This window comes from Sorex fumeus, unplaced genomic scaffold (genome assembly GCF_029834395.1).
Source record: "Sorex fumeus unplaced genomic scaffold, SorFum_2.1 ptg000092l, whole genome shotgun sequence".
In the NCBI taxonomy this organism is placed as follows: Eukaryota; Metazoa; Chordata; class Mammalia; order Eulipotyphla; family Soricidae; genus Sorex; species Sorex fumeus.
Window position 1 is genome coordinate 5,650,220 of NW_026606149.1, and position 14,154 is coordinate 5,664,373.

General features: G+C 41.9%; 1 protein-coding gene and 1 non-coding gene across 2 annotated transcripts in view; one reads left to right on the forward strand and one right to left on the reverse strand.

Annotated features, from left to right (window-relative positions):
* Positions 1-14,154, forward strand: part of DOK6 (docking protein 6) — a 471,351-nt gene that overhangs the window by 384,050 nt on the left and 73,147 nt on the right. The gene's annotated exons all lie outside the window — the stretch shown is intronic.
* LOC130039656 (U6 spliceosomal RNA) lies at positions 12,278-12,381 on the reverse strand. The gene has a single exon (XR_008794938.1). It is a non-coding gene; the product is annotated as a U6 spliceosomal RNA (small nuclear RNA).

Below are 14,154 nucleotides of genomic sequence, written 5' to 3' on the forward strand. Positions count from 1 at the left end.
TCGAATGGGATGGCTCCAGTCACATCTTGGAGGCAAAGCATATGACAGTGCAAATGAGCTGCTTATGAAAGATTTTACTATCTCTAACAGGTACTTATTATCTTTTGTGTTGTTTCTTTGCATGAGACAATCTTTCGTCAAATCATGATTGGAGGATTGAAAAAGGGATGATGACTGGTTGATAATTTCACAGGTCTGGAAAAGAATCCATCCTGTTCTTGGCTTTTCTTCTTAGCTACCTCTCATGCTAGTGTTGCCTAGGATGTAAAATTCGGCAGGCTTTGTTTCTGCGGTTGGAAGTAATTACAAGATAAACTTTATTATCAAGTTATTTTTGCTTAGCAAAAAATATAGGAAAATCTTGATAAACACTGCAGTAAAAGACAGGCCAACTACTCCAATGGGGGAAATGACCACTTTCTTTCTCTCTTTCTTTTTTTCTTTCTTTCTTTCTTTCTTTTTTCTTTTTGAGTCCACCTGGTAATGCTCAGGGGTTACTCCTGGCTCTGCACTCAGGAATTACTCCTGGTGGTTCTCAGGGAACCATATGGGACGCTGGGAATCCAAACCATGTTGGCCGTGTGCAAGGCAAACGCCCTACCCACTATACTATCACTCCAGCCCCAGTGGGCATATTTCTTAAGAAGAAAAGAATGATGCAAATAATTTGACAACAGGATTAAAAAATATATGATAAAAATAGTTTTAACAAGAGTTTGGCCTGTAATTCCTACAAATGGTAGAATGGCAATTTGTGCTAGCTTGAAGGAACCATATATTTGAAGGAAGCACTAAGAGTTAAGCCAGTTAACAGCTCCAGAAACAATTTTTATGCATTAAAAAAGAAATAACAGAATGTACTGAAACTTCTTAAGCATCACAGAGAGGAATTCCTTTAGCCTTGACAATACCCTAGCAACAGACTCTTAACTACATAGAACGCTCCAAGCTAGGGCAGATTGGGAAAAGCCCTACAAAATCAAATTTGCTAAAGCAAGCAGCGTGCATTCTGTTTTAGAATCGTCCCTACAACCATCACTGGGAAGGGGTCATCCATCATTTTACTTTGGGGGGCACCCTCTCTTCTCGCTCCTCTTTTATATATCCTAAATAAAAAATGTTTTACTGCACTAAAAGAGAAAATTGCAGAGACTTATTGAAACACAGTGTCGATTTACACAATAAAATAGAATCAATTACTAATGAGAATATTGTGGTTTTGTCACAAATATTAATTTCCATCAAACTAAAGCGCTTCAAATTCCTTGCCAGTTTTGATGAACAGTTTATTTAAGTGATTTTAGCATCACATTCTTCCTTGGGCATTTGTTGAATTGTATAGAAAAAAGTGGACATTCGCAGCCAGATCAAGAGTACAGCGGGTAGGACATTTACCTTGCATGTGGCCAATCTGAGTTTGATTTCTGGCATCCCCATATTTTATCCAAGCCCTAACAGGAGTGATCACTAATCACAGCCAAGAGTAAACTCTAAGCGTGCCAGGTTTGGCTAAAAAAAATTATCAGTATTTAAAGTGGGGGGTCTTAAACTATGATTATTACTGCAAGTAAATTTATGTATTCACTCTAAGAACACGTTCATTTTAAATTTATTTTACTGTATTTATTGGCTTATCTCTGTAATACACTTCTTGAGCAGCGTATTTTACTATTTCTATAACTCCCTTTTTATATTTTTATCACCATCATGATCACGACCATCCTATTGTTCGTCAATTGCCTCGAGCAGACCCCAGTAACATCTCCTTCGTCCCTGAGATATTTTTAAAAGTGCCATATTCAAGGCTCTTTCAGGGTAAGGAGAATGAGACCCATCATTGTCATTGGTATTTGGCATATTGGGTACGCCACAGGGAGTTTGCCAGACTCTGCCATGTGGGCAGGATACTTTTGGTAGCCTGCCGGTTTGTCCAAAGTAAGAATGAGATAATAAGATTTTATCACATTTATAGATATTATGTACAGATACAGTGAGAGAGAGTAGACAGCTGGATAGTACCTAAAGAAAGAGAGATATAAAGTTAATGAATCTCTGACAATGCTGGATTAGTTTATTCTCTTTTTCTTCAGCTGCTAAAGCCAGACACAGGTGGGCAGCCTGAGACACTCTTCCGTGGGAGCAAATCTGCTCAGGCTGTGCTCTGAGGGAACCAGGGAAAAATATACCACAGCATTACTGAGGTGAAAGAGAAATGAAACAAATGAAACTAGGAATCCTCCAGCTTCACAGCTTCCCAGGACACCATGTTTTCATTCCCTCTATTTGAAAATGGGGTCACTCTGTGTCCCAGGCCCAGGGTACCCCCTCTTCTGCACAAGGAAAACTGCCCAGCACAGCTTTCTCGCTCTCCCTGAGCCAAAGTTCTCGGTGAGGAAATCATCCCCAGGATGAAATGTCTCTCTCTAGAGAGAATGTGCATTCCTTTTAGCTTTAATATTCTTAACTGTGTAGCCAGGATCAACAGTAGCTCAAGTCAGAAGGTGAAGGGGCAGAAATTTGGTTTACTTGAAGCTCAGTCGATGGTTATTCAGTCAGCTGTACATGTACCGGAACCAGAAAAGAAACATTCATGGGGGGAAAATTAAATTAGGATTTACATGGAGCTCCCCTGTGATCGCCACCCTTGGAATGGTGAAGGGTCTAGTTTTATTGGACTCGTGTCATTCAGTCTAGAACCTCAGTAGCAAGAGACACTCTCGAGACTGTCATGTCAGCCCTGACATCCTGCCTTCATTTAAGTGTCGGAGACAGATTACAGTAGAACCTGCCAAATGTCTCCGCACAGCTCCCAGAATGTGCTGGAAAGTCCAAATATTCGCTGCCTCCCGGTCTTTCCAAGGCACGCTCTGTCTCAGGAGTTGGAAGACCTAGAAACAGGACAATCAGCTTTAGCAAAGACAGATGAGCTAAATATTGTGGGACCCCTGTTTGAAAGTTCCATTCTTAAATGGCATCTGAGAGGCGAGGACACCTTTACTTGCCAGAGTGGGGAATAAAATTATGTCCTCTTCTTGCTGTTTTTTTTTTTTTGCCAGAGTGATTGATTTATATTGTAATACATTTGAGAACCAGAGATACAGCAGATTGGGTTTGTACTTGCCTTGCACATGGCTGACCTGGGTTCGATTCCTAGTATCCTATATGGTCCTCCATCCTCAGTCAAAATAATCTCTGAGTACAGAGTCAAGTGTAATCCCTAAGTACCACCAGGTGTGTCCAAAAACCAATAATCATAATAATTACATAATAATTTCCTGTTAGGTCTCCAATTTGACCAGTACAAAAACTGTAGCAATCTCTCATCACCAGAATCAGGGAAGCCTAAACTATTATAGGGAAGGGGACACAATTGTGAATCACAAGGAAAAGCTTAAAACAAAATTGTTGTTTCACCAGTAATCAAATTCTGATTTTCACTCTAAGGTTTACAGCACATCTTGTGTCCCAAGCATAAGGAACACAGCAGGACAGTATGGGAGGGGGAGAGAGTCGGAGAGAGGGAAGGAGAAAACGAAAGAAGAATCAAAATTTCTGAAGGATGCCGGGGTCCTTCTTACTGTAGGTTTCACTTGGACTTTTCATTACCATACTGCATCGTACCGCAACATATTGGTATGACAAGGTCTTTAACTGAGGCTTTGAGAAATGCCAGGAGCCTAGATTGGAAATGACAGATTAAACTTGTCAAGACAGTGGCATTACCACTGTAGGAACTCATCTAGTCTTTGTAGAAGGCAAGAACGAATTAGAAAATAAATATGATGCAAGGGAGACCCCGGGGGTGGGGGTGGGGAGGGTTGCACTCCCCGCTGGATCTCGTGGCCAGGACTTTCCTCGTCACTGCAGTGATAGAGTCCAACTTGCTGGATGAGACAGCATGTCCTTCCTCACGAGCATCTGTGTCAGCCTGTCTGCTGTGACTTCCGGTCATTTTTTCTCACCACCAATGCAGACCCCTTCGGTCTTCATTTTTCCAAGCATGAGAAACACTAATCCCTGTCCTTTGCCCTGAGTTTCTGTCTCCCCATGTTCTCCCTCCTCCCACAAGCTGTACTGATGAGAAGGACATGCAGGGAAAAAAAAAAGTCACCTGGAAAGGGACATCAAGAGCAAGTTTCTGGTACACTGTGTCATCTTATGCTACTTCTAATACATTTTTAAAAAAAGGAAATTTTTTTTATTAAAGAGCCATGATTTACAAAGTTATTGATAGTTGAATTTGAGTCATACAATAATTCAACACCAATCCCTCCTGCAGTGTCAATTTCCCTCCATCAGTGTTCCCAGATTCCCTCCCCAACCCCAGCTCTGTTCCATGCCCGCCGATCACCTTGACAGGCACATTACAAAGTTGCGGTGGTTGCCACTTAGACCTCATGCTTTCAGTTCTAGTATTTTTTAAATATTTTGTATTATCTGTTGAATTCCCCTTTGATGGGCTGGAGCAATAGCACAGTGGTAGGGCATTTGCCTTGCACACAGCCAGCCCAGTCGAGCCGGGTTCGATTCTTTCACTCCTCTCGGAGAGCTACCAAGTATCTTGCCCGCATGGCAAGCTACGGAGAGCCCGGCAAGCTACCGAGAGTATCTTGCCCGCATGGCAAAGCCTGGCAAGCTACCTGTGACATATTCAATATGCCAAACATAGTTACCAACAAGTCTCAAAATGGAGACGTTACTGGGCCCGCTTGAGCAAATCGATGAACCATGGGGGGACAGTGTCTGTTTGTTTATTTGTATAATCTGTTATGAAAAACTGCTAAACATTTTGGCAGGAACCATTTAGACATTCTATAGAATATCACTAACATGTTGTTATGGTTTGGGTGATGTGAGCTTTGGTATATATGTCTGAAAATATGTATGTATGCATATATATATATTTCCCTCTATGATTTGTTGCCTACTGTCTGAACCCCATCAAATATGATGTAGTAATTATGGAAATGGGTAAGGAGTATTTTTGATGTCACAGAAGCAGCCACGCAGTCCAGGAATCTGTTCACTCATATGTGAGGCTTGGTCCAAGCGAGTACGGAGTGGCTTGGAGCGTGGTGGCAGTTGGGTTGTGGAGGTCGGCTGCCAGGTCTGGGTCCCATGGGGTGGGAAGGGCTCTCACCTTCCCCCACTCTGGGGTGCCCCATGTGAAAACAGCCTGGCACAGAGTCCGCTGGCATAGCGATGGGGGCCTCATTTTATGCTCCTTTCTGGGAGAAGCAGCCGTGTGATCTGGAGGGTGGCCAGTGAAGATAGTGCTACTTCTGATACATTTATCTGTATTTGTACATATAAATGATGTAGGGGTTCTCACCCCTCTGAAGATGTCAGTTTAAGTCAAGATTGATTGGGTGTCATAGGCAAAGAGAGTGGCTGGGAGTTCTGCTTTCCTGAGCTCTGATTAGCCTTCTGTCGCCGGCCAGTTTGGAATCGCCTCTGCTGGCCTTGGCCAACTGGTCAGCAGGCAGCCAGCCTACCTGCTCACCAGCCACGTCTGACGCTCACCCCGAGTCAGGCTTCTGCAGTTGCAGGTTCTCAGAAAGACAGGGAGCGAGCAGGCAATCAGAAGGGGAGATGACCTTCAGATAACGGTCCGCAGAGCTCTGCCACAGAGTCAGGAGGCAAATCAGAGGATTGACTCACGTGACCCTCTGTCCTTTACCACCCGCTCAATTTCCAGTTCACAGGGTAGAGAAATTGCTTGCATGGCTGTCAGCTGTTTAAATTTGCGTTATGTGATGTTTTCTAAATGAAAAGGCTCCTATGGCAAGTGTAAATAAAGCACAACACAGAAACTGCACCAGTTGTAAAAGGAAAGCTGTTCGTGGTTGGGCTTTATCTCTGATACACCATCCACACATTGTCGGTGACTCACACAGCACTCATTTGGACATTGTCTGTGAATCGGTCGGTAACTCATCTGCACACGGGCAGGGAGTCGGCCGTGGTGAGCAGACGCCGCAAATACATGGTGGGTACTGTGGAAGGCCCGGCCGTTCAGGGCCCACTGGCTTCAATCCTCACACACAAGAATTACGTTCTAGAAGGCAGCTCTTCATCTCTCTTTGACCTCGTGTGTGAATATTTATTGCATATTCAAAAGACAGAAAACGCTTCCCTAGCTATCAGTTTCCAGAAGTACATGAATGAGTTGCTCCCAAAAATAGAGATCATAAAAATGCTGACAGTATTCTCTATAGAAGCGTCTCACGGCCCACACTCATAATTCATCATTGCTTCTGCCTGTACCCATTGACAGTTGTGGATAGATTATGTTCTATTAATGTTTTTGTTCATAAATCTGCTACTTTCATGAGATTGTGAGTAAGCAACTTTGCCGTGTTTTAGTTTGTTTTAAATTGGTTGGTATTAAGATATCATTTGCTCGAGCGGGCCCAGTAATGTCTCCATTGGAGACTTTGTTGTTACTGTGTTTGGCATATCGAATACGTCATGGGGAGCTTGCCAGGCTCTGCCGTGCGGGCGAGATACTCTCGGTAGCTTGCCGGGCTCTCCGAGAGGGGCGGAGGAATCGAACTCGTGTCAGCCATGTTGGCTGCATGCAAGGCAAACGCCCTACCGCTGTGCTATCACTCCAGCCCTAAGATATCATAGCCTGCAATTATATTGAAGTTCGATCACGATCATCCTATTGTTCGTGAATTGCCTGGAGCAGGCACCAGTAACGTCTCCTTCGCCCTAACCCTGAGATTTGCAAAAGTGCCATATTCAAGGTTCTTTCAGGATTAGGAGAATGAGACCCATCATTGTTACTGGTATTTGGCATATTGGGTATGCCACGGGGAGTTTGCCAGACTCTGCCATGTGGGCAGGTTACATTCGTAGCCTGCCAGGATGTCCATATTGAAGTCGTTATTTCATAATTGCAATATTACTGCTTCATTCCCTCCACAGTATTTCAAGGGTCTCCAAGATTGCCCCCATGGTCCTTAAGCGCACCCACCTTTGCTTTCCTCTGTTGGCAGTTCTGGTGATCATGTTTCAGAGACTGTTTGCTTTGGGGGTTGTCTAATCCCTTTCTTTGTTCCTCTGTAATCCACTAGGAGCAAGATCATCTGGTATTTATCTTTTCCTTTCCAATTCACTTCACTTACCATGACACGCCCCCTCCCCCACTCCATTCAAGTTGCATCAAACTAATAAGTTTCATCTGTTCTCATAGATGAATACTATTTTATCGCGTGCATATATAAATTTTTTATTTATCCACCCATCTGTTGTTGGGCACTTGGGCTGTTTCCAGATCTTGACATGTGTAAACAGTGCTATTGGATGAACAGAGGTGCTCCCATGCCCTTTCAGATTAATATTTTTGTGTTCCTGGGGTAGATTGCTAAATGATACAGAAGTTAGATTCCTAATATTTGAGAAGTCTTGAAACCATTTTCCAAAGAGGCTGAACCATGGGATATGAGGGTTGAAGCAGGAGTGAATGAGAGTTCTTTTTCACTACCTCCTTGCCAACAAGGATTGCATCCCTTCTTTTCAATATCGGCCGTTCTCACTGGTGTGAGGTGACATGTCATTATAGTTTCCCATTTCCATTTCCATGATAGCTTTGATGGACCTGTTTACCCATGACTATTGGGCATTTTTCTCCTCATTTAAGAAGTATCTCCTCTCCATATTTTGTACTGGGGTAATTACCTCTGTTGTTGTTGAGCTCTGAGAATGCTTTTTGTTTCTTTGAGATTAGCCCTGTGATGTATAGTGGGCAGATATATTCTCCCATTCAGGAAAATATATTTTATATTGGTTTCATTTCTCTCATGGTGCAGAGGATTTTTAAGTTGGATTTGGTTCAATTTCTTGATTTCTGCTTTGGTTTTTTTTTCAATGAGGTCATTGAAAATTTCTCTGAGGCCAAGATCTTGAGGAGTCCTGCCTGTGTTTTCCTCTCTGTATTTAATCCAGACAGGTTTGATGTTACGGTATTTATTCCATTTTGAATTAACCTGTCTGTATCTTGTGAAGTAGAAATCTAAGTTCATTTGTTTTGAATGTGGCAATCCAGTTTTCCCAGCTTTGAAGCAGGTTTTATCCCCTTGATGCAGCCAGGCCTAAGGAACTGATAATCAGAGAAGGCATTCTTTATAGAGGTTAAAATCTTGAGTCAAAGAAATCAAAATTTCAGTATGAACTACCCAGCCTTATTGTATCCATTGGGGATTTTCTGGGTACTTTAGTTAGCTTTTTCAGGCTTCACCTTTTTCATCTATTAAATGGGGGAAAAAAGTACTTGTTGGAATGCTTCCATGAGATTATTTTTGAAGGAATGTTTACAGGCATAAATAGTCCTTCATTCTTCACTAGAGTCCTCAAGATTGCAGTAAATTAAATTTCCACTAAAATATTTCTTTTTCTGATAAAGGAAAGGATGTCGTCCCTCTCCAGTGGATTCTGGAATTTACTTTAAAATATTATGGCATTTCTACCCTGCATGAGGAATTCTTATTGTGTTCTAAGATTTTAAAGTCCAACTGCCAGAAATAGTTTCTAGCTTTTAAAAGTCCAAGGAATAATAAATCTAACTCCAAATTTTTATTGCAAAACAAAAAGAAAGTATATCAGGCCTTTAGATTCACGGTGACTCTTTTTCTTCCTCTTCTTGCCCGCTCCATCTCAACTCATCTGTCCCTCTCAACCTCCCACCGCAAATGGATCCTGAATGCTTAGTTGACTTGGCCATTAAGAAACTAGTCTGAGAACTTTCCCTCCACTAACGACTTCCAGACTCCAAACATAGGCCACCTGTGCATTTGCCAGTTATCCCCAAACATCTCCCCTCCCGCAGGCTGAAGCCTACTCCATGGCCCGAATTTGAAGAACAAAATTTAGGTTGCTAGTTAAGTTCTCCTAACCTGGCACCATGCATAACTGATGTTGACACATCATGTGAAAGATAACAAGTCCGCCATTGAATTTTACCTAAATGGAGTGACTGAAAACTAAAATGCCAAGAGTTTCTAGACGTTATGTTGTAGTCGTCTAATCTATTGATGGTTTTATAAGGATAGATTGCTTCCCACTCTCTCTTTCATTCAAACCTGACATTAAAATTGCTATTGGGTCTTGAGACTCAATTTTTCTCTATTCAGCTTGCACACATACAAGTCTCCACGTATGATAGATAACATGTTAAGTTCTAAATTCATCACACTCTGGTGGAGAAATATAGATTCTATTTTTTGTTCAGGAGGGAGTCATCATGGCACACACAAGTGAGTTTGAGGGAAGGCTGCATCAGCGCTTTTAGCTCACTCTGAGCAGGGCAAAATGTCCCCCCACCTTTGAGATCCAAATGGCTGAACAATGGTTTAACAGACAGACAGGCTCACCCAAGAAAAAGACCAATTTGGGAACCGGAGCTATAGCACAGCACATAGATTATTTCGCCTTGCACGTGACCAACCCGGGTTCAATCCCTGGTATCCCATATGGTCCCCCAAGCACCACCAGGAAATGTTTCAATTATATTTTCCCCTGACCTCTGAAATTCCTGAGTGCAGAGTCAGGAGTAACCCCTGAGCACCGCTGGGTAGGACCTGAAAAGTCAAAAAAAAAAAAAAAAGAAAAGAAAAGAAAAGAAAAAGGAATAAGACCAATGTGGTCTCACGGAGCTGCTAAATAAATGTGAAATCTCTGAAGTGTCCAGGGCCACAAGCTTGAACACTTTTTAGAGCCAGGAACAATACATTCGGAAGGACTTTGGACACTAACTTAGTGAAGGAGTGCTAGGCCGTGTGGGACTCAGTGCCGGCCTCCCTCCCGCAGGAAGAGCTCCTGCACATCACAGCCAAGATTGATTTCCTGCCTTCAGGAGGAAGAGGGATTCAGAGAAGCCCAAGCCGCGACTTTTGCTCAAACAACTTTGATTCAATATAATTAATAGGCCACTTTGGCGCATTTGGGAAAGAGCTGTCCTGAGTCCTGACAATATCTCACAATATATTGCTTCCCTATTAGGGAATAGTTCACAGATTATAAATGGCAGAGAAGAAGCTAGAGGGAAATTTTTCAATTATATTTTCACCTGACCTCTACTTCCTGTTTTATTTTTTTAAAATCTCATCTCTATCTCCAATGAAAAATGGAACCCTCGTTGTAGGTCTATCAATCATACTTTGTTCACCACTCCTGTTTTTGTTTGTAAACCAAGACAATGGCACCAAGAGACCGCATAGTTATTACAGGATAGAAAAATCTGAGAAACATCAGGAAATTAACTTCAGTAATATTATAGAGTTCATGTGGATTTGAGCCTGAAGGGGGTTTCCAATGAAATTTTGGTGATTTTTCCCCACTGCTCTACAAATAATAGAGGTTAATTGAAACTTCAAGCATCCACTATTTCAAAATTTGTCTTACTTATATATGTTGATATCTTAGAAAATGTATCCTAACAATTGACTACATGTATTCATGTGTTAGCTCCCATATTTCACAGAGGAAGCAAAGTTCCATTTCAGGGTGTTTGGGAAATTTTTGGAGTGGCAGTAACTAGTTAATATTTGTTCGAGTAGAGAGTTTAGAACCTTCAAAATTGAATTTAAAGATGGTTTTCTTTAAAGTTTAGGTAGCAAGGTTATAGTAGTGTTAATGCTTGTAGTATTGACATATAGTCATTTCTCCACACTGCCACCATCATACCCAATATCTTCCATCAATTTTCTTTTCCCAGTTCACCTCATATTCTACCCCCAAAACACAAAAACATAAATTGGAAAAGATAAGTGTATGTTTATGTTCATCACAGTATTAAGTACAATAGTCAGGGTATGCAAACAACCCAAGAGTCCAACAAAGTACAAATGGATAAAGAAGTTAAGGTCTATATGCACAATGGAATATTATGTACCTAGAAGAAAGAATTATGTCTAAAGTTTTTAGCAGTTTGGAACTAGAGTATATCGTGTGATGCTGTTTTGTTTAAATACAAGAAAATTATTTAATGCTAAGCTATAGTATACCATGTTTTGGACAGATATGTTCAAAGATAATAGATTTAACTCTGAAACAAAAATTGGTATTCTTATTTTGCTCTTTCTCATGTACAACACAACTTTGTGACATAAACTATTCTTTCATTCATAAAAAATATTTTATGCAAATGGTTTGGGAAGTTGCCTGTCTGGTATATTGGAAGGATTAGCTATTGTTTTTATTGTTAAAATGCCATTCTGGAATTTTCTGTGTGTTGATATGTTGCTTAGAAATACCCCATGCTTGTATCTATAATGATAGTGAGCACCCTTCCTGATTAGCGAAAGCTTTTCTTTGATAAGCTTATAATTCGTGGATTTATTTGTACAATATTTTAATTTATCTAAATTTTTAATAGTAAAATTTTGTAGTGGGCTTGAGCAATAGCACAGCGGGTAGGGCGTTTGCCTTGCAAGCGGCCATCATGGCCGACCCGAGTTCGATTCCTCCGCCCCTCTCGGAGAGCCCGGCAAGCTACCGAGAGTATCTCACCCGCAGGGCAAAGCCTGGCAAGCACCCCGTGATGCATTCGATATGCCAAAACAGTAACAACAAGTCTCACAATGGAGATGTTACTGGGCCCACTCGAGCAAATCGATGAACAACGGGAGGACAGTGACAGTGACAGTAAAATTTTGCAGTATTCTTAAAATGTCCCTAAAGCCACATATTTTCTCCCCAAAGTTGAAGATTTTTTCCTAAAAACAGATCATTCATTATGATAAGTTTTATTGATAATGCCTGGTTGCCTTTTATTATAGTTTCTGGGGACATGTTAAACAAATCAAAGCATGTAAAAATGATACTCACAACACGCTCTTTATTTTATAATCTACAGCTAATTTCCAGTCTCAGCACTGAATCCCCCATGCTCAAGGTGGTAAGATTCTGAGTCAGGAAATCTGAAAGTTTGTATTTGCTGAATTATAGGGGCTAGAGTTATAGCACAGCGGTAGGGCATTTGCCTTGCATGTGGCTGGCCTGGCCAACCCGGGTTCAATTCCTCTGCCTCTCTCAGAGAGCAAGCTACTGAGAGTATCTCGCCTGCATGGCAAAGCCTGGCAAGCTACCCGTGATGTATTCAATATGCCAAACACAATAACAACAAAGTCTCACAATGGAGACGTTCCTGGGCCCACTCGAGCAAATCGATGAACAACGGGAGGACAGTGCTACAGTGCTAAAGTGAGTTATAGGTCACCCAGCTGTGCCTACCCACAGGTAACTTCTCCACCCAGCTGTTGGGTGAGAGCAGGTTAATTATCTGCGTCTACAGAGAAGTGTCATCCTTGCGCAGGGGCCATGCTAATCTTCTCTGTATCGTTCCAATTTTAGTATATGTGCTGCCGAAGCGAGCACATATACTAAAATTGGAACGATACATGGGCTGGAGCGATAGCACAGCGGGTAGGGCGTTCGCCTTACAAGCGGCCAACATGGCCGCCGACCTGAGTTCGATTCCTCCGCCCCTCTCAGAGAGCCCGGCAAGCTACCGAGAGTATTCGATATGCCAGACACAGTAACAACAAAGTCTCCAATGGAGACGTTACTGGGCCCGCTCGAGCAAATCGACGATCAACGGGAGGGCCTTTATCTCTTTATCTTATACAGAGAAGTGAGTGATCCACAGAGCTAAGGAGGAAACATGGGATGTCTCGAAATTCTTTCTAGATAGAAAAGGGGTATTTTCTTGTGCGCTCAGCTCCCAAACAGTGTTATAGCACAAATCCAACATAGCAAAGCCCACAAGCTTCCTAAAAACTCAGACCATTAGGTGGTTGTCTCTCTAGGTGGGGAAAAGGGAGTATCATTGCCCACTTAGGTCAAATTTCCTGAGCATGTTTCTTGCAGGTATCCACTGACCTTCCAGCAACTGTCTGAGCTTGCTGTGAGTTGTCTTCTTTTGCAAACAAGGCATCTGAAAAAGCTCAAAGTAGGGTGATCATTTTACCAGCTTTAATTCTCTGACTTAATTCTATCTCCAGGAAAGGAAAATCATTTAACTATCCTAGAGTAACAATGTTTACAGCAAGATGGAGCATTCCTAATCTCTGCTCCTGTGCCCCGTGGATTCCCTTTAAGCCATAATCAAGGTTTACAAGAACTGTTCCTCTGAAGAGCAGGCAACAGCTATTCTCAAATGGGCTTTCACCGAGACAATCCAGATGGAGGCAGCTAAGCAATTTGTGAAAAATCCACAGTATCACAAGTCAAGTCCTATATGGCCTAGGCACTTCCTGTTGGCTTTCGTGTAACGGCTTATTTTTTCCTTTTGTAGAACAATTGAAAACATATTGCACATGTAAATTGCTTGGCTTCTTAACTCTCGAGAGTTGCTATTGCCTTTCATGATTACTTTGCAAGCTTTCAAACTAAGTTTTGCATGCTCAGTGCATCTCTCTCAGCTCCGATTCCTTGGGAAGTGTCTTACTTGGGACACTTCAGAACCACTTTGCTAGTAGTAAATCTTGTCTTTTTCCACCGCTGTACTCCCTCCTGAAATTTCCTCCTCCTTTCTCTGGGTAATGATGCAGACATGCAGGGCTGCCATCTGCGTGTTTAGCTCAAGTCGCTTTCATCACCAAATGTGATTGTTTTCTAAAACTAGTTTTATTTCCCTTAAGCTACCGATATGTATGTTCCACTGAAAAGTGATTATTTTCATTTCAGGTACTATAGTTTCTGAGGACCTGCCCCAAATCCTAAGTATCAATATTTAAAATTTTTTAATTATCAAAAAGTGCACTCCAGTTTTAAGAAATATAAAGATGTGAAGATAGATGTGGGTAAAATGTAAAGATCAACACTAAATCTATCATATATTGATAACCTCAGAATATAATTTGGATATATATATATAAATTGAGATGAAATTCACATATATAGCACTGTCCTGTCCACTGAAGCACTGTCCTCCCATTGTGCATCAGTTAGCTCAAGCGGGCCCCAGTAATGTCTCCATTGTGAGATTGCTGGTACTGTTTTTGGCATACCGAATACGCCACGGGGAGCTTGCCAGGCTCTGCTGTGCAGGCAGGATACTCTCGGTAGCTTGCCGGGCTCTCCAAGAGGAGCGGAGGAATCGAACCTGGGCTGTCTGTGTGAAAGGCAAACGCCCTCCCACTGTGCTAT